Raw genomic sequence first — 20494 nt, 5'->3', positions numbered from 1 at the left:
ACTGATGTGTCTTATCATCAAGTCTACAAAGGAAAGAAAATCAAAGAGCTTGAGCCACACAATGCCACCAAGTACATTAAAGCTAATGCCATCATCAACCCAAAAGTTTAGTTTGTTTTGATCACTTACAACTTATACAACTCAAATGCACATGTAAATAAATGATAAACGAATAATAATAAGTCATTACTTTTGAAGCAGTGACACAGAAAAGCAAGTTTACATCGACTGAAAAGGTGTAGGCTGAAGCTTTAGATTATTACACCTACCCTTTTTACATTCATTATTTTGTACAGATCCCTTTAGATTTATACACTGAAAATGAAAGAATGAAGAACAAAGAGGAAAGAAGGAAAATAAGAAAAAGACTGTTTTTATATATGTATCTTTATATATGTATATTATATATACCCAAAAGTCCCAAACAAAATTCATATACGCACAAATTTGAGGTCATGTGAGTTTATAAATAATATGTTCATGGTAATGAGCTCTGTTTAAAATTCCTATAGCTCTCTCCTGTAGCATAAAAATTGGATTTGTGCTTGTTTTGTTTTGTTAGATGTTTCAACAAACCTCCACACAGTAGGTAATGTATGGAACTATAATATATGTCATTAATTTAGACTGATAATGTCTTTTGTTTTGTGCAATATTGCAATGGACAACATTTTTGTCTTTACATGATGTATATGTTGTTTCCAGCATAGTTTGTGGTCTGTAACAACTCTCAAAATTGTATTCTCATAAACTCTTTGTATTTCAACATTATCATGATTTGTACTTGATTATTGATTTTTCAATATAAAAATATTATAATTTAGTTTTGTTTAAATTAATGAAAACTTGTTAATATCAAACCATTGTTTTACAGTTTTCAATTCCGTTTCCACTGTATCCAGAAGCTGCTCAAAATCTTTACCAGAGCAAAAATAAATCTGTATCATCTGCAAACAAAACAAACTTTAGCAATTTAGCAAATGTCATTAATGTACAATATAAATAACTTTGGACCCAGTACTGAGCCTTGTGGAACCCCACATGTAACCTTCAGCAAGTCAGATTATCATTTGTTTGCACATACTTATGTCTATTTTTTAAGATAATTAAGAATTGAGAATTAATTAAGTCAGTATACTACCCCTCTAATATCATGAATAATCTATGATCAATAGTGTCAAATGGCTTTTTTAAATCTATGAATGCCCCTACAGTATATTCCTTATTCTCTATTGCTGTGAATGTTTCTTCTATCAGTTCCATCGTTACCATTGGAGTGGCTCGATTAGATCTAAAACCAAATTGATGATCACTCAGTAAGCTGTTTTTTTATGAAATGACCAAGTCTTTGAACAAAACATTTTTCTGAAAGTTTTGAGATCTGCGGAAGGAGAGAAACAGATCTATAGTTTGAAAAAAGTGCCTATCTCCATTTTAGTAGATAGAAATGACCTTTGCAATTTTCATTTTGTTGGGAAATATGCAAGTTTGGAGTGACTGGTTACAGATATGGGTCAGTGGTTTCACTATATACTTGATAAGATTTTTTACTAATGTCATGTCACTATCAGTACAGTCAGCAGATACTTTATTCTTAAAATTGTTTACCACGTCAATAAGTTCCTTCTCTTTAATTCTCTTCAGAAATATGGTGTTGGAATTTATATCAATAGTGTCATCATCTACACCCTCAATCAATAAATTCATTAGCAATCTCTTTTGTTTTGGTTATGATTGGTTGATTAAAGTCATTTGGATGATCTGATTTTCCTGTACCCTTTTTAATTATGCTATTAAGCACTTTCCATGTACCTTGGTTACTATTTCTATGCTGTTCCAATAGTTTGTTGTAATAATCCTTCTTATTAAGTCTCATCATACTTGTCAATTTATTTCTATATTTTCTATATTTATTTTCTGCTTCCTTTGTTATACATCATAAGAACTGCTTATATAATATTTTTTTCTTTTTACAGGTATTTTCTAGTCCCCTTGTGATCCAGGGCTTGACTTCATACTTGTGCTTTCTTTGTGTTCATATAGGACAGTGTTTCTTATATAAGGTGGTAAAAGTAGACAGAAATTCATAAACTTTGTTTGGATCATTATTTGAATAAACCTCATTCCAGCTTTGCTTCCTTAAGTCCCCTGTAAGAGCCCCTATGGCTTCTGGTGTTCTGTGTCAAATCAATTTATAAGTCTAAGAATTTCTATAAGTTTTAAACTTAAAAAAGCTCTGTAAGGTTGCGAAAACAGGAAGGTGGTCACTTATTAAGAAGCAGTGTACTTACTACTCTACACCCAATTTCACTGGCAAAAATGTTACCTATTAATGTAGCACTGTCACTTGTTATTCTATTTGGTTTTAAGATAATAGGAAATAGACTTATACTGTGTCAATAAAGTCTCCATTCATTTTGTGTTCATTTAGGTTTAACAAATTCACTTTAAAATCCCCACATACAAAGACCATCTTTTTGTCATCTTATCATACATACCAATCATCTTATCATTGAATGTGACAAGACAGAATCCTGGTGCAGCTTATGATTATATTCTTAGATTTCTCCACATTTATTTCTACAAAAACACATTCCATCATATTTTTCTATGGTTGTTGACTTTCTATTTTGCATTTGAATTCATTATTCACAAACAGGGCAACTCCTCCTCCCTTTTTGTTCATTCTATTGATGGTAAATAACTTGTAGCCCACAAGATCAACATCAGCCCCCTTCTCTTTACTGAGCCAAATCTCTGATACAGCAATTACATTTAACATGGTGAATTGTCTCAAATAGCCCTTTTTTATATACAATTTCTATAAAGACTTCTACTGTTGAAGGGTATTATTGACAATGAGTTGGTGTTACTATACAAGTGATTCTCAGGATCAATGTTATTCGCAATTTCATACATTTTGTGCTCTGTAAAGTCAAAAGTTTTCAAGTTCAGCTTTTCGCAGTTATCATGTCCAGGTAAATTGTTACCCACATAGTCTGATGATTCCATTTCTCCAAACTCATCATCATCCATGTCTTTGAATGGAAAGGAATAAACCTTGTCCAGTGTCGTTGTAGCAGTAGTCTAGCATAGTCTATACGGATCTAGGTCTTTTAGCTTTCTTACCATAACCACTTTTGCAGTTTCAAGACATCCATTCAGCCGAATCATGACTTTGCAATTTCTTGTTCAAGTGGTTTGTGTTTTGTTTTTGCTTCCGAAGAAAGTGAGAGTCTCAGGAAGGAAAATCTATTCAAAGCTCAGTCACTCCACATTACGCCAATACAACAGCATTTGTAGCTTTGCTTCTAAGTGGAACAGCATTTCAGCAAAACATCTGCTTTTCATTTTTCCATAAAAAAAGGGCCCAACGAAATATTGCCAATTTGGTGCATTTCACAAATCTTTGGTACTTACACATTAACATTAGCATTTTAATCCCGACAATTTCTTTGAACGTATAATTTTAAAATGGAATTTTCTTGTAAATATGTGTAATGATCACAGGGGACACCATTGTAGACCATAAAATGCACAACGGATTTCACTGTCTAATACGATGAAGTCTCTTCCCCAAAGCTACTCCAGTGACAGCCAGCTGCCAAGTGTCTTGCTTGCTCAGCTGTCTAATCTAAAAAAAAAACACTGACATGTCAAAATTCAAAGACTTTCACAGCTGTAAAGACATTCATGAGGAATTCTTTAATTTCACGATTAAATTTGCCACGTAAGGTTGTAACATATTCTATACTCTACATGAACATATGTTCTTCACGTGTCTTCTCGTTAGCATGTGATTCAAACTTCAAAGCAGTTTTACACAAATATACTGTATTTAAAATACTGTCAAGATGATAGCACTGAAACATATGTATGTTGTAATTCAATTTTAATCTTCTATTTATATAATAGTGTTATTAAAAAGCCTGTTTAGTCTAAATACAGTCAAGTCATGATACAATGGCAGCACTTCACTGCTGAATGTCTTATCACAGTCACTCAATCGACTTCTCCTCCCCAACCGTGGATCAAAGGGGTATCCATCTGCTATTACTGTGCTAATGCCATGCGCTCTTTCAGTTAGAGGATTTCTCAGACGTTATCTCCTTTTCATCCTGAACTAGAGCTTTATTTCCTCAGAGACATGCACTCATAAAGCAGCACCCAATCATCCAGCAACAAACGAACAAACAAAAGTATGAGACAAGAGGAAAGGGTAATTGTTTTAAGTTTTATTTTTCACTGTTTGCCGTATTAACATGCATCACTGTGCCAATTAGGTAATGTATTGATGTCATTTATGGATGCTTTATTTTGCCAAATGAAAGGTGACAGAGGCCAAGCTGAGTCAATAATTGATGTTGTTAAGATTCAAATCTTACCTCACTGCTGAGCTCAAGCATAGAAATCCTGACATAAGTTGCTTTTGGTTAGGAAGATTAGTAATATAAAATAAATTAGAGACACTGACAGCAAAATGCTCCCTTAATTAATGTCACATCATCTCTGCAATGTGATCTTAGATGCTGAAATTTCTGTACATGAATAATATTTTCCTATAGCTAATACAAATGGTGAGGCAGTTCTCTAATCCTTGAAGTGACACTTTCTGGAGTAACTTCTGTTATTACAAATTTTGTGACAAATGAGAAACTGTGACACAGGACTCACTGGATAAATACCAAATTAATATAAACACCATGACAGTGGTATTTGCAAATTAAACGTATTTGAAAGTCCCTCTAAGATTTTGCTCTTTTCCAATTGAAGAAGCGGTATTAAAGTGTACAGCCAGAAAACAAATTATTTTGACAATCAATTGTTTGTAATTTTTCAAGCAAAAATTGTGGGGAAAAAATGCCAAATATTCTCTGGTTGCTTCTGCTTTTCTTTGTCATGCATCATTGTAAACTAAATATCCTTGAATGTTGGACTTTAACTCGAACAAAACAAGAAAATTGACAATGTCACCTTGGGCTCTGGAAAGTTGTAAAAGACATTTTGCCACTATTTTATGACATTTCAAAGAGATTCATCTTCAATTGTCATACTGTATTTTTATTGTGATTATGTTTTCATGATTTTATGCTGCTTTGCTACGAAAATAATTTCTTCTTGAGGGACAATAGCGATCTGAACTGAACTAGATTAATGGATAACGAAAATAATTGTTAGTTGGAGCCCTCAATCCAATATCTTTGAGTTATGGACATTTTTCACTATTTCCTGACATTTTAAAATTCACAAAAATGATTGTTACAGCAGATTTAAGTATGAATGCATTAAAACTCAGAGAAAATGGTACAAAATGTTCTCAGATCCTTAACTTATTGTATATCAGGAATTAAAGCAAGAACATATTTGTGAGCCTGAAAAGTTGTCCAGGAAGACATGTGTACAATGTACTGAATTAAGTATTATATGAATTTAAAACTGTTCTATGCCTGAAATCAGGCATAGCGTCTGAGAAATTTCACCCTGATAGATACAAGAAGCTATGAAAAAATATTCCATCAAGAAGTAACCTCCCTGTATTCAATAATGTACCTCAGTAAAAATACATGTAAAACGAAGCAGTAAAATGTACTTGGGGCATAGGCCCTTCAGATTCTTAGATTGGTAAATTAAGCAAGTCCAAGGGGTCTAGGAGGTAGAGTGGGTCATCCACTAAACAGAAGGTCAGTGGTTCGATCCTCAGCTCCTCCAGTCTGCATGTCCTTGGGCAAGATATTGAACCCCAAATTACTCCCGATGACTGCGCCATTGGTGTGTGAGTGTGTGAGTGTGTGTGTGGGTGAGTGAACATTAGAAACATTGTAATGTGCTTTGGATAAAAAGAGCTATATTGCTACTGATGAGCAGGTTGGCACCTTTCATGGCAGTGTATGAATGTGTGGGTGAATGTTGGCATGTGTTGTAAAGTGCTTTGAGTGGTCGGTAGACTAGGAAAGCACCATATAAATGCAGTCAATTTACCATCCAAGGAAGTCTCTTTGAAATGTGGTTCAGTAAAAGTATAAAGTACGTTCTTGCAGGATGGTAAACCTGAGGAAAAGTATCAGCATCTTTAAAGTAGTGAACATACTTCACTTTCCATCTCTGCTAAGTTAAATGATACATGCTGCCCTGCAGGATAAGCCTGGAGTCTTCAACTATCCATCCATCCAGACGTTCAGGAAGGAGGCTGACACACTTTTATGAATGTCCTACATCACTAATCTTGGCCACCATAAATGAGGCTCTTTTAGTCAATAGACATCCAGTCCACAACGACTACATGCAGTCGTCATTTATCAAGTCTCTCGATAGAGAAAGTAGTTTGTCAAACTGATCTAATGAACTGATCTCGCTGAAGCCCGTCAAAGTGCATCATCAATAAATGTAAGCATGGATGGCTCCGAAAGGCCAAAAGCATGCAGCTATTGCCTTCTGGAAGATAATCACTCTTTAACGAGATTATCACTTTTTTATTGCTGGCCTGGTTTGTTTGCTTGTTTGCTACACAGTATATTGATGTTGGTATCAAACCATAAAGCTTTCATATTGTTTCACGTCTCAGCACCGCTCATATGAACGTGATATACAGCTGACCTTCTACTGGGCGCTGTTTTCTCTGACAGGAGTTTGGTTGGCATGTCTCAATGCATCTTGACAGACAGGTATACGCTGAGGGCTGAGACTGTTATGCCACTGCTGTTTTTCTTTCAGCAGTGAAGTTTGAGTTGGTGTAGCTTTTGTTTGGCCTGTTCACATCTCATCTAAGTCAACGTCACCCACCTGCCCTCAGTGCTGGCCCTTGCAGATGATTCCCCACATCACCAAAGATTGAATTGTGAACATGGCATGCTAAACCCCTCATCCTTCGGTGGATTTGTCTTATATAAGCATACCAGCTTAGAAATTGGAAAGTTAAGGGGGAAAAAACTCTCAAAAGTCCTCTGGTAGTGTTTTGAGTTAATTAGACTCAAGAGAGAGATTGCCAATTTTGAGATAATAGTAATGGGGGTGGAGGGGGGGTGTTACCTTTGCTATAGCCAGTCCCTGCACATGTTGAGTGGAGGAAAATCCTAATTTCTTTTAACTATTCACGACCCTCACATTAGCATTTACATATAAGGCTTATCCAGAGCAACTTAAGCACATGGCTCAGTATTCATAAGTAAGTCAACAGCATCAGATCAACTGAAGACATTTGGCAGTGACCTAATCATCTCAGCATTCAGCAGACCATGAGTGTCCTACAGAGAGTACACTGGTGTGCTGGACTAACAAGCTTCTACTCATACCCTTGAACAGATTTATGTAGGGCACAATAGGCAGTCACACTTCACTTACTGCAATATAGGATACTGTCTTTATTGTGAAAAATGCTGGACAAAATGTTCACGTTGTCAGCATGGAAAATGTTCTGCAGATAATGATGAAAAAAAGAGCTTTCTGCTGCATTGGATTCCTATAATAAATAGGTATTCCACAAGCTTTATGCACAAGTAGGGTACAGACATTGTACTATTATAGTCTATAATAAGCTACATTTGGCTGAAGCTGCATTGTGACTTGCCAGTAGCTGCACAAAGCGAAGTGTGCACTTGATCCACTTCACATTCTCTGCTCCAAAATAAATAAATAAATAAAAAATAGACAGTTTTTTGGATATTTATCAGTGCTCCATTGAAGGACAGATCCTCAAAAAGGTTTTGATAGAAATCCTCTTTGAGTTTTTTGTTTTCTTTGTTTGTTTTGTTTCTTTCTTGCATATGACTTCTGTTTTCAACAGTGTAACTGCTCAGTGTCTGGAGAATGGTGTAAGGACTGAGTTTTAGCAACAGCAAATTGTTATGTTGAACACAATTATACACCAAATGTATTGTTATTTAACAGTCTTGTAGTTGCTTTTATATCAATTTTCTCATTATCTCATCACAAGCTGAAGCAGATGCTGCTTATAAGAACAAATTAGCCAATAAATCCAAAAACTAACCTCACACAGAAAGAGTCTGTGTGTGCGTGAAATACTTACAGTATAGAACAGACTGATATTTGATTTTGGGGTGTTATTAAGTGCAAAATTACTAATACAGTGTGTCAATTTAGCAAACTGTAAGTGTAAGTACTGTATGTTAAGTAAGTATAGTGTGTCACACTGAATGAGTTACTAAATTAAATATACTCAAAAAAGTCAGTATGCATAATAAAAAAGCACTCAGCTTTTGATTGTGCTGTTGATGTATACTATTGTCCAACAATACAATGCACAAAGGAAACAAAGGAGCTGCTCACAGCTGCTCAAAATGATAGTAATTTCTTATTGTTGGTGAAACAGCTCCAGAAAGATCTGTGGAAAGATGTTTTGCTTTGTCTTTGTCAAGTTTAATTGGCAGTGGCATCCTAAAATTGGTTTGACTGACACCCAGCAGTGCATATTCTGTAATTTCCTGTTCGTAGAAAATGACAAAATCTGTTAATTTCTGGTGTACAAATTGCAAAAACAGTGTACTAAAAAGATTTGAGTATGGTAGATATTGTACGCAATTAGTATGCATGGAACTGGGACACAGCCCGTTAGGCCCTGGTGGCTAACTGGTCCTAATTTGCTGTGTGTGTGTGGGTGCATCTGTATGGATGTATGGATAGATGGACTTTACATTGATATATCCATAGAGAGAACTGAGAATGGTTGCTGAATCACCCTGAAAAGAATCTATATCATATAAATTACATTATGCTAATCTATGCAACAATCAGCCTGGACAGCCATCCAATGCATGCAACACATGAAAATTCCATGTTCTGCAGGATTTATAAGACCTGCTAAACAGCAAGTCAGCCTGTGGACATATGGGAGTTAATGGGCACATTCTAGGGCTACAAAAATCAATCCCAAGAAACAAGCCAATAAATATCATCAAAATTAAGTATTGCTGAAATTAACTTACAGTTTGAACCAGTACATCAGCAACAGGACATGTAATTAATAGCTAAACTTCACAAAACAATTTGAAAACAAGGATAGAGACATCCAATAGATGTTGATCCGAGGGATAGATTTTCTGAGCCAGGGTTCAAGCTCTGCGTCAGCAAGAATCCACCTTGCTTAACTGTCCTTCTACTCATGTATAGGAATGAGAATTGTTAAGATTTTATTGATACCAATGTCATTATCAATTCTGCTGATTGGTTCAATTCTTTATCAATTCCCTTATTGATTCCTAATCAATTTTCTGTGTGGAAAAAAAGTGGGCCTACACAGGGTTTCAGTGTCAAAGCAACTGTTTTATTATCTCCACTGTTTATCAATGTCCTTGCATGCTGATGAATATATGAAACATAACTGGTAGATGAGATAAATCATCTGCAACCAAAAGTTAACTCCATTAACTAATGAATTAATTCATTTGAAAGAATTGTACAGTCTCCTATATATATCTCTATATGAGAATAACAAAATGAGTGGGAGGAGGATTGCTCCACTGTGTTATTAACGTCATGTCTCCAACAGTGGAGAGCAGCCTCTCTTCTGCACCGTTAGCTCTGAGGAAAGCCATCATTGTCCAAGACACTGAACGGGCGCTGGGTTTTTGAGGTGAAATAGACTGAGCACTGACTTATTTTCTCCTTATTTTCTATTCTCTTTTCTTTATCTCACCTCAGAATTGGTTTAAGTTGTTCAATGATAAAGTGTGTGTTGGTCAGCCGGTCTGGTAATGCTGTTCGCTGCTCCACTCTGCTAATGATAGTCTGTGAGTGACGGCGTAGAAAGTTCACAGTATACTTTAAGCTTGTCTCACAAAGGTAATTATTTACTCATTAAATCAAAAATATGCTTGGAACACTGCCTTTTTTGAATTACAAGATGGAGTGTGTGCACTTTAGGCAGTCCGGAGGCTGCACTGCCCTCGCAGTTGAGTTCTGTCTTTTTCGTTCTGTCATGACATGTCTGGGCATCGATAAGAGGAATTGATAAGCTCGGAGGTATACAATTCCAATGGATTGGACAATTTGGGACTGGTTCTCAACTGGAACCAGTTCTCGATTCCCATCCCTACTCATGTATCTGTAATAATATGCTGAGAGATGTGTTATACTGCTTACTTAATTAACCAAATAGACCAAAAAGTATAAACTCTTAACTGAGCAGGTTATCACAACTTAGCAGTTTGACTGTTTTTCTTCATTTCAAATAAACATGATGGGGGGGAAATCAAATATTGTTGATTACACACTTATTTTATCTACAATGAGCAAAATGAAAATATTTTAGATGTATTACTTTCAGAAAAAAACATCGATAATTATCTGTGCTTCATTTCTGCAGCACCTTAAATCTATTCTAAGGGAATGTGCTCAGTATTTCAGAGACATGAAGGTTTCAAACAACAGGTCTCAACAATTTAAACAGCAATCATCTGTGACTTCACACAAATATAGTGTGCAACACCTTGAGATGAACCTGCTAGGTTGTTATTGTTTCAAAAAATCCACTGCAGTAAATTATCAGTTTGATAATGGTGAGGGAATATCAAATAATACATGCACCAAAGCCTGCACCAAAGTAGAACTTATTTTATGGATTTGGGCCAAATGCATGAATACTCTGCTGCTGCTGTTTCTTTGAGCTAATATATTTTTCATCTCCTTTAAGCTGTGCATTTTTTGTGATGATCAGGCCTAGTTAGAACAGTATGAGTGCAGTATTTCCTCTGAAATTCTCCTCACAGACATTAAAGCTATGGAGATTTAATCAAGCTATTGTTTGTCAGCTGCAAAAGCTACGAGAAAATCAAGATGCTTGATTGTGAGTTCCTCAGAATTCAACATGCTTGTTGCTTAAGTATTAAAATATTAGGACTGTGGAAAAATTAAAGCAGAAAAAAACTACTGTAGTAATATACTCTGATTTATTGTTCCCTCTATGTTTAAAAAACACCTTTTTGTGGTTGCATAATAAGGTATAAAGTGAAACACATCCAAGCTCCCACAGCCGTCTTGGAACAACATGCGTAGTTACTTTGAAAAGAAAACTAGATAAAAATATGGTCAGTGGTCAGTCAAGATATTATTCACAGACTCTCTGTTTTGCACTAGGGTGCTAGATTATGCATGTGTTTCTATTAAAGCTAGACATTCAACCAAACAGAGAAAACAGAATGTGAAGGTTGAGGCTCTTAACCGTTCGCTTCACTAGAATAGTTAATGCTCCTGCGGTCTTCCAGCCTTTAATAGGCAGCAGAGTTAGACATCTCCAATGAGGCTGGTGAAGTCTGATGAAGAGCACGCATGCGACTTTCTGACAAACAAATCAATATGCAAGGACAGGATGATTTCTCATCACAGAGGCATATTCAGTAGGAGTAATTCATGAAGGCATTATCTTTTTCCTAATGCCTCAGTCAAGAATGAAAAGTGCATTAAATGCACTATATTTTGTCCAATGCTTGTAAGTTCAGAGCAGAAAGTCTTAATAGGGCTAGTGAGACCTGTGGTAGTAAGCGCTGCACAATTATATATTGTTCTTATGCATTATTTAATGGGACTGTGGGGAAGATAGTGTTCACGTGCATTTCAAATTCTGTATTAGAGCTTGTAGCTCTCTTAATTGGCTTTCTCGAGAGAGCCAAAGGGAAATGCTGTTCTGGTAGAAGATATTGATCAATATGACCAAATGCAGCTACTGAAAGCATGATCTAAATCAATGTCACCTTCAGGTAAACAGTAGAAGCTGAGAAGCTGCAGTTCAAGACATCACTGTAAGTTATGATGCAATGCTATGCTATGATACGATATATATAACACCCAGCAATTGTATCTTGTTTACATAATGATATCATATCAATTTATTTAAATGGCCATATAAAGGCTCTGACACACAGTGTCAGGAGCAACAGTTTAAGGCTGTGGCAGTGGCAGGATGACTGCACAATTCTGGCTCTTGAGGGAGACAGATGCCACCAATAATTTTCTTATCCAAGTCAACAGAAAGAATGGGCGACTGGCTGGTACTGTGCAGGAGATCTCAAGGGCATAAAATGTGATGCTCTTCTGCAGTTTAAATGCCATATGCTCCACAGCAGGTGACATGTATTTCCCAAATGAATATCTGTGTCAGAACTCTAGCTGCTCTAGACAGGTTGAATATGAGACGTTTGCATTATGATGGCTGCATACCACTGGGCTCAGCTGGATGTTCAATATCATACCACATCCTGCGCTGTATTCCTGAAAGAATTAGCTCTCTACACCCAGTATAGATCTTTATGTGAATCTGTATCCCTCCTTCAGACAGCTAGTGTCTCTCAAAATGACTCTCCACGGCTTCTTTCAATAGCCCCCTACACCAGCGCCCATTCTACATTCTGGTCACACCTCAATGCTCCATTTTACATGTGACACTCATCATGTAGCACCGAGCAGGTCAGTTTTTAAGCACCATCGCTCCCCGCGCTCACCTGTTTCATCAGTCATGGCCCGAAACAAACAACCGCGACTTATCAATGGTTAACAGGCTTGCTCCAGGCACGCATTCATGCTCTGTGACAATAAAAGACAGTTTTCGTTATTCAGATGTACTGCTCATATGTCTGTCTACTCTGGTTTATGCACTTTTCAATTATATATTTGGAGCCTTTTAGAGAGTTTTTTGCTGCTTTGCTTTTACTGCAGTTGAGGACAGTTTGTTCCATTTCAATTTATTGACTGAGTATTTGCAAACAAGTGTTTGCTAGTACTTTTGATTGACTGCAACGTATTTGTAGTGACATAAAGTTTTCAATCCGCCTAGTGTGCATGTCTTTGGACTGTGCATGAGTTTCCTATGATTACTCTCACACATGCAAATAAACGGTCTGGACTAATTAACACATCGAAGCCCAGATCCTTCTTACCATGAGGCTAAATTACAAAAAAACATTGTCAAATGATGAATTCTTTACTGATGAGTAAGAAGTAACTTTCTTTGAACAGGGTTACCTATACAAAACTCTCACATGAGTGATCAATAGGTCTCTTTACTGTACAACTTGTATAATATTGCTGCAGTAACCTCTTTGTGTAATATTTTAGTGCTCTTACCTTTTGCTCCAGATGAAATTCCTGATGCAGCAAAGTTGAAAAGTGGGAAGTGTTTAATCTCTCTTGAGGCCTGTATTTTATTCACCTGTACTTCCTCTAGTGTTCAGTACTTAAACTGCACTGCTGCTTTTTTCTGTCACATTGTTACTTGCTAAAAAAAAAAACCAAAAAGAAAGAATTCGAGGGTAGTTTCAGTTTAATTGCTTCAGTTCTTCAGTGGCTATTCCTCTGATCTTTTGGCTAGTTGTAATTACACCATTTCTTACACATTTTTTCATGCATCTTGAACACTAAATAACTTGACTTGCCTTCCGGAGAAACGTCTATCTCATTCTGTCAACTGATAAGAACTTAATTGGTACTTATTTTCACTTTTCAGTACTGGTTCATTTTGGCATGCAGAGTCCAAAATTCAACAAATTAACAAGAGAGTAGAGGGTTTTTTTTTTTTGTTTACCACTTCTTTTAAGTCTGTCATGGTTTGCATCATAATATTCTTTGATCCTTTGTTGTTTATTTCTAGACTATGCATGAATGCAAAAAAAGTCACTCATACAAAGGCAGGGAGAGTTTTGAAAAGGAAAAGGAAAATTCCTTTGAGACTGAGACGCCTCTCATATCCATGCATGATTGCAATTCCAAACCAGCACACATTTCTGCACAGCAGTGTGATACTGTACATAATAACTGAAAACTCTGCATACCAAAATTTGCTTAGTCTAGAAAAAATTATCTTCAGACCAAATGTGTACATTTTGCAAATGTCAGGTTGCGAGCATAACTCCCCGCATATGGCTATTTCAATGTGCCTTGTATAGGGACAAAAACAGGTTTATAAATTCTCTTTTATACTCCCTTGTACAGATCAATAGCTTGTGCTCGCTGTTATTCTCCCATTCCTGCAGTTGCTGATAACTCTCTACTGGTCCCGATTTCATAATGCTAACACATGACACCGGCACCATGAGCAGCTGCTGTAACACAATGCAACAGAACGGCAAGTGAGAGAGACCCCTTTAATCTCACCCCATGGCCCGTATACAGCAACCTAGAAAGCAGAAACCACTGCACACATGCCAATGTCACTTTCTTTTTTATGCATTACCTGCTGAGATATGAATTTGTTATGCAGCCGTTTCCTGCCTGCACTTGCGTTGCTGAACATGGAAGTGTTGGCAATAATGCATGATAATGATAATGACCATCCTGCCTGATTTCATTAGGTAAACACAACAGCAAGTGCTCTCAGCTTCTGCTGTAACATCCTGCAACACACTAACAAGCCTAAGACGTGATCATCACCACTTACTGCAACACACATTGCTTGTAAAAGAGGACATCTAAATACATAAGAGCCCTGCTACATGCACTGCTAATTCAAATTACAAATCCAATAAGGCTCAAGGGTATCAACCCTCCTAAGAAGAAACCTCATTAACCTCTGTTTTTAGGAGTCTGTTCAAGTCCCTAATGTTAAACCTGTATGATGCACAGCTTTAAACAAACATAATTTCAATTTGCTCTTTTCACTCAGCCAGTCAAAAACACAAGGTTTAACCTTTACTGAAACTCTTAATAACAACCAGCAAAGCCCCTGAGCTAGCTGCTTGTGTTTGTGATTTTTTACCATATGAGCCTCATGTGACATATATGTTTTCTTGCTCTTAGACATAAGCTGCATCTGTCAGAATATGGAACAATGCCAAGACCTTGTGACAACTTTCATTTCTCATCTTGCTGTGTAATTTCAGTAGACAGCTGTGAAGAGGTGGTGCCACAGCCGTGCAGGAGCATATATACAGTCCTGAGGCTCACTGAGGGTAAAGGAGGGTACATACAGTAGATGCAGCTGGTAGTCAGTTTTTTCCAATAGCACTGCAAGCTGCAGCAACGCTCACTGCACACCCTGATGTAGCAACACAGCTGGCCAATGCCTACATCTTCCCCAGGGGATGTCTTGGAAAGTATTATGCGGATAAAGCTGAGTTATATCAGAGATGACTTTAGTGTAAGCATATTGACATCTAACCCTACTTCAATCTTATAGATTTACAACCCTACTACCTCCATGCAGGCATTCTGGACTCTCACTTCCCCCATCTGTTGTTTCACATGTCCTTTGAGTGATGAACAGATATTTACAGAGACCAGACACTGACCTCTCTGGCCCTACACCGCCTTTGCATGCCAAAATTAGAACAGCCAGAGTCTAACAAACTTCCTACAAATGCCGAGCTGAGGCTAAGAAGGCTCAGCTTATTGAAAAACTGGAAAATGATGAGGCTAAAGAATCCCACCTGCATATGTAATTGCCAGCATTCATTCACAGCACCCATGAGATCATTATCATGCTGCATCAGTGCCTCTGTATCCCTTCATCATCGCTTAACCTGCTCTGCTGATTGTCAAAAATAAAGGTGATGTGCAGCCCTCTAACTCACACAACCAGAGCACACATCCTACTGGGGCCTAGAACCCTCATAAAACAAAATCTAGCTCAACTCAAAGGGACATTAACAAGTTTTCCTGATCATCCGAGCACTGTAGCTCCACAGTGAAAGTGTCAGCTCTCTAAGCAATCAGTGCACTTGGGCCTGATGGGAAGATTTCAGTGCTGCTGCTAATTTATGAAAAGTCTCGGTCTCTGCGTCGTGCTGATGCAGACACGCCCGGGCCATTTCCACATGCGCTCCACTCTCTGGGAATTCAACTCATGTGTCACTGTTTAACCATCTTCATCGCACAGTTTGGAGCCACAGCACAGCCGTGACAGGGCTGTTTTGGGCCCATCGGACTCCGTCTAGCAGGCTGTTACAGCACTAATACTATCAATAACTGCTCCACCACGTGAGCTCTGAATATCTCAAGTAGCCTGAAAACATCTCTGATAGACAGACAGCGTACAAGCTGACTTCTGTGACTGACTGCCTTTAAAGTAGAGCAAGATTTGCACATTATACAAGCAAGGCATGGAAATAGATATAAATATATTGCTGCAGACATACAGACAGACAAATAGACAGAGATAGATAGATAGATAGATAGATAGATAGATAGATAGATAGATAGATAGATATTGCAGGCCTATTAGGCCTATTCTACATTTAGTAGTTTACACAATATATGCGGCACATCACAGATTTGGCTCCACTTGTCTACAACAGCAAAGAGGCCAAAATCTATCCACACATGTGTCAGAGGTGCCAAAGTCCATTGCACATTTCTCTCTAGTCTACTAAGTGACTTACCAAAAGTGGGACTAATAAAGCTGATGCCGAAGGGTTGGTCCCATTGCACATATTTTCCTCCGTCCACACACTTGTCTCACCGGGTAAATTCACAACGAATCTCAGATGGTTACGAGAGTTCATTTATTCCAAATTCACGCGTAAAACCTTCTTATTAGGGCTCGTCGGAGCTGCTGAAAAATCCGACGGACGTGATGAGCGACAATCTGCTGCTGAAGTGTCATCAACAAGAGCCAGTGGGGGTATCTTCCAGTTACCTGCGTCGGGATGAAACCCCACCTTAAATCCCAGTACGATCCGATTAAGGTTTAAAGGCAGAAAATGAAATCCCCCCCCAAAAAAATCCCAAAAGAGCTCTGGAGAGTCCGAGGCTTGCGTCCGAGCGGTGTTCAAAGGGGTTAAAGCGTCAGTACGTGGTCGTTATCAAGTCCCCCGCGTACGGGTTTGTTACGCAGAAATACTGTAGATTTAATTACCAATAAATCTCATGCTTGTTATGAATTGCAGCCCAGATTGTGTCAGGACAGATAACTGCAAACCGGGCTCTTTTCAAGCGATATGTTGCGCTCTTGAAAAAGCATCTGACGCTTGAAGGTTGGCGTCAAATTCAGGCTTCAAGTCCGTAAAAAAAAACATCACGAAGGTCGAAAACTCTCCCTCAACAGCGGTTTTCTGGTGATTACAGCACTACAGCGCAGTTATCACGCCTGTTTTACTGACAGTTGTTGGTCATTACTGTAGCATTTCTTGTCAACTTCCCCCTGTCTGAAGCGCAATGAAGGGATCCCACCCATGCGTGGATACCGTGTGTGTTTTTTTCCCTCCTCTAACAGCCTACTACGCTTACCCATGCGAGCAATTAGTTTTCATACATGATTGGTCTGTCCGCTCCCTCAACAAAGCAATGCGGTCGATTTCTCCGGGCGGGATGAGGCAGGAAATCTTGCTGTGTCCCAGAGAACAGGCAGCCTTTGAAAATGCGCCTCTACTCCTCATGCAGGCGTCCACCTGCGTAACAAGAGCCCGATATAAATGAATACATGTTGTCACGCCATGATGTCTGGAAGAGAGCAAAGCCAAGTGGCCACTGGACAAATTCTTGGTATCAGAGGAAGCGACTGACACCTCTCATGGACAGTGCAGCACTGCAGCAATGTGATGTCATTTGAGCTGCATTTAAAGCATATACACGACAAAAAAAAACAACAACTCTAAGTATCTTTTTTTCTGTGGTGAGTATGAGAAGAAAATATTTTAACATGATGATGTGCTCTTATAGAGAGGAGGCGCTTTGAGGTGTTTGTGATACTCCGGGATGGGCTGGTAAGCTCATGGTCCAGCACAACAAGATACTGCAACGGTGGGGAGGGAGGGAGGGAGGGGGGCGGGGGATGTGTTGGGTCATTGCTGCACTTAAAAAACGCACACACCTCCCCTGTAGGCGAGGACTTGTTTACAGCGTTGTCTTCCAGCTGTAGTGAATATCCTTTTTATTTTCTTATCCTTTTCAATCTTGAATGTCCAACATCATAAGAAGCAGCAAAAATAACTTGACCACCCACGTCGTCTCAGGCAGTACCTCATGCTTTGCTTTTGGACAAGTAGTCCTCTTGAAACGGGATATCTAGCCCATAGGAGAAAAAAAAAAACATGAATCCTCCCACCAGAGAGAAAAAAAAAACAATGGGTAATCCTCTCAGAGTTGCAGAAGAGAGCCAGAGACAGCCCATCCTTCATCCTAATGTGTACATCCACAAAATGCCTCTAAGAAGAGGATAACATGATTTTTTTTTGTGCATATTTATCCCCCAATGCACTGTCTGCTTGCACAGAGGCAAGTAGTATCAAGTTGTATTTTATACTATAAATGTTACTAGAGTTTCATATTTTTCCCCCTCTCCATGCACTTTTGAAGTTGGTGAAGAAATCCTAACTCTTCTTGCGTGGAGGCCACAGGAGTCAGGACATGTGATGAAGTTATTCCTGAGGGAAGAAGACTGAGATCCATAAAAACTTTCAGAAGCTGTTGCTGTACAAAGTAGTTGAACTGTACTGTCATCAAACTGGACTTAAGATTGTACATTGGATTCCACATCCACTGTTATATAATTGAATTATTTATTGCACGTCACATCTAATTTTTTGTCTCTTTCATATTTCATTTCTTTCTCCACAGCACAGTCCATATTTCTTTTGGACAGTCACTATTTCATTTCAAGTTTTATATCCCATTTTCCAACCATTATAAATCCATTCTGTAAATAGATTATGAAGTAATTTTAACATTATTTTGTTTTATTCCCTTATTTATTGTTACCTTACTTCTGCTCTATTTTTATTCTTTATTCTTCTATGTTACAAAACCGCCAAGACACATTCTTTGTATGCCTGCATTCTTGGCTAATAAAACCGACTCTGATGAAGAAAAGGAATTCAAATCCAAATGATTTGGTTGCAAAAGCATCACACATACACACTTGTATATTAAATAGTACATATTAGACCTGAGAAATGAAGAGAGTGAGGGAGGGAAAGTATAATTCATAGTACGTCTGCTGTCAGTTGAATTAATTAGCTGTAGTGAAAAATGACTTTTGTAACCACATAGGAAAATTTAATATAGAATGAAAATATCATGTATAACAGGTCCCAAATGTAAGAATATAATAATGTGGGGATATTGAGAAATGAAAGCACCATAAACTGCAAGGTTACTGCTCATTATAGCACACCACAGGCACACTTTATGTCCTTAAAGAAAAAGCTGTTGGAACAGTACATCTTTATAGGAATATTTCTTTTCCTGAGGCGTTGCTTTCCTAATAAATATCATGCTCTTACCAGCCGTAATTCTCACATTATCTCCGTTTCACTGCCGCAACATGACAGGTGTCACAATTATCTGATGTGAAACTCTTTGTACAAGAGGAGCAGCGTGTTGTAATTAAAGGGCAGTTCATACTGGGCGAGGCACCTCCAGGGTATTTTAAATGGATTGCTGTGTTGTGACACAGACTCATTTTTGGGGACTCGTGCACTTGCAAAGCACATTTCCTCTTTTGAATGTTAATATTTCTACCAAAACATACCTACTTAACTCAAACTCAACAAATACTCACTGCATAGTTATCTATAAAAGGACCTTTAGACTCTAACACACCCTCAAACTAGTTTTGTGCCTTTTAAAAAGACACCAATCCTCCAAAATTTCATATTGCCACAAAATGTGCGATAGAGTTTAAGTTTCATTATGTGAATTCTCTGAGCCTGATCTGAATGAGCATGTGTGTCCGCGAGGTGGGTGACTGCTTGGGACGCATGCAGCGAATACTGATGGAAAACGAAAAAGAGCCGTGAAGGAAGCCCATCTGCTATTTATATCAGACTGCTCTCCATGGGGCAAACTCCCTCTCACAGTAATGCACTGTAAAAGTGATTGATTAGTGTGATATTGAGAGATTGTCCGTCTTAACTGCCTTCACTCACCAAAATGATGAAATTACTGCACAGTAGTCTTTGAAAGCATAATAGCAGATTAGGTCAGTGTGATCCATCCGCTCTAATAAGGAAACTTACCATTCCCCGAAGTGCAAAACATAAGAAAAGGGGTCTGCACTCAGATCTAGTGTACACCACCCAGCCACTGATACCCTCCGAGGGTGTGCTTAATGACCTGGAACATATTACATACTGTGGTTGCTCAATTTAGGTTCAGGTGTACACAGTCTTTGTATGTGTCCACCTCGAAATGCCATTTTTGACATAACACAGTTGCCCTTGTCGCTGTTTTAACAAATTGCTCAGATCAATTTCCATTAAGGACAATGAAATTCCCAATTTCTTCTCCCTGGCTGAGCCCAGAGGACCACTAATGTGACGCTCCATCAGTTCAATGTGTCAGTGAATGGTCTCGCGTGTGCCCCTACTTTGAATTAGGATTAGAATTAGTGCAGGGACAGAGACAATAAAACGCTGTCTTCAGAAACAGCATCATTACAGAGCATACAGTCCTCTACAGTGGATTAGAGCAGTTGAATCACTCTGTACATTAGCGCACCCTCTCACGGAGCAAAAAGTTCCTCTTAATGTGCTTCAAACCCTCCATCTTTCCATCAAATGCGGAAGCGCTGTAGATGTGATTTCCACTATAAGGGTCACTAACTGGCTTATCAGCA

General features: G+C 38.2%; 1 protein-coding gene across 1 annotated transcript in view; it reads right to left on the bottom strand.

Moving 5' to 3' along the window:
* lrfn1 (leucine rich repeat and fibronectin type III domain containing 1) overlaps positions 1-17632 on the bottom strand; it is a 121256-nt gene extending 103624 nt beyond the window's left edge. The window contains exon 1 of the mRNA XM_044355328.1: positions 16320-17632. The gene's annotated coding sequence lies outside the window, so the exon portion shown is untranslated. The remainder of the gene's footprint in view (positions 1-16319) is intronic.
* Between the last annotated feature and the right edge of the window lie 2862 nt (positions 17633-20494).

The sequence above is a fragment of the Thunnus albacares genome, chromosome 6 (assembly GCF_914725855.1).
Source record: "Thunnus albacares chromosome 6, fThuAlb1.1, whole genome shotgun sequence".
Classification (NCBI taxonomy): domain Eukaryota; kingdom Metazoa; phylum Chordata; class Actinopteri; order Scombriformes; family Scombridae; genus Thunnus; species Thunnus albacares.
The sequence above is the reverse complement of the archived record's forward strand: the minus strand, read 5'-3'. Positions and strand labels throughout refer to the sequence as shown.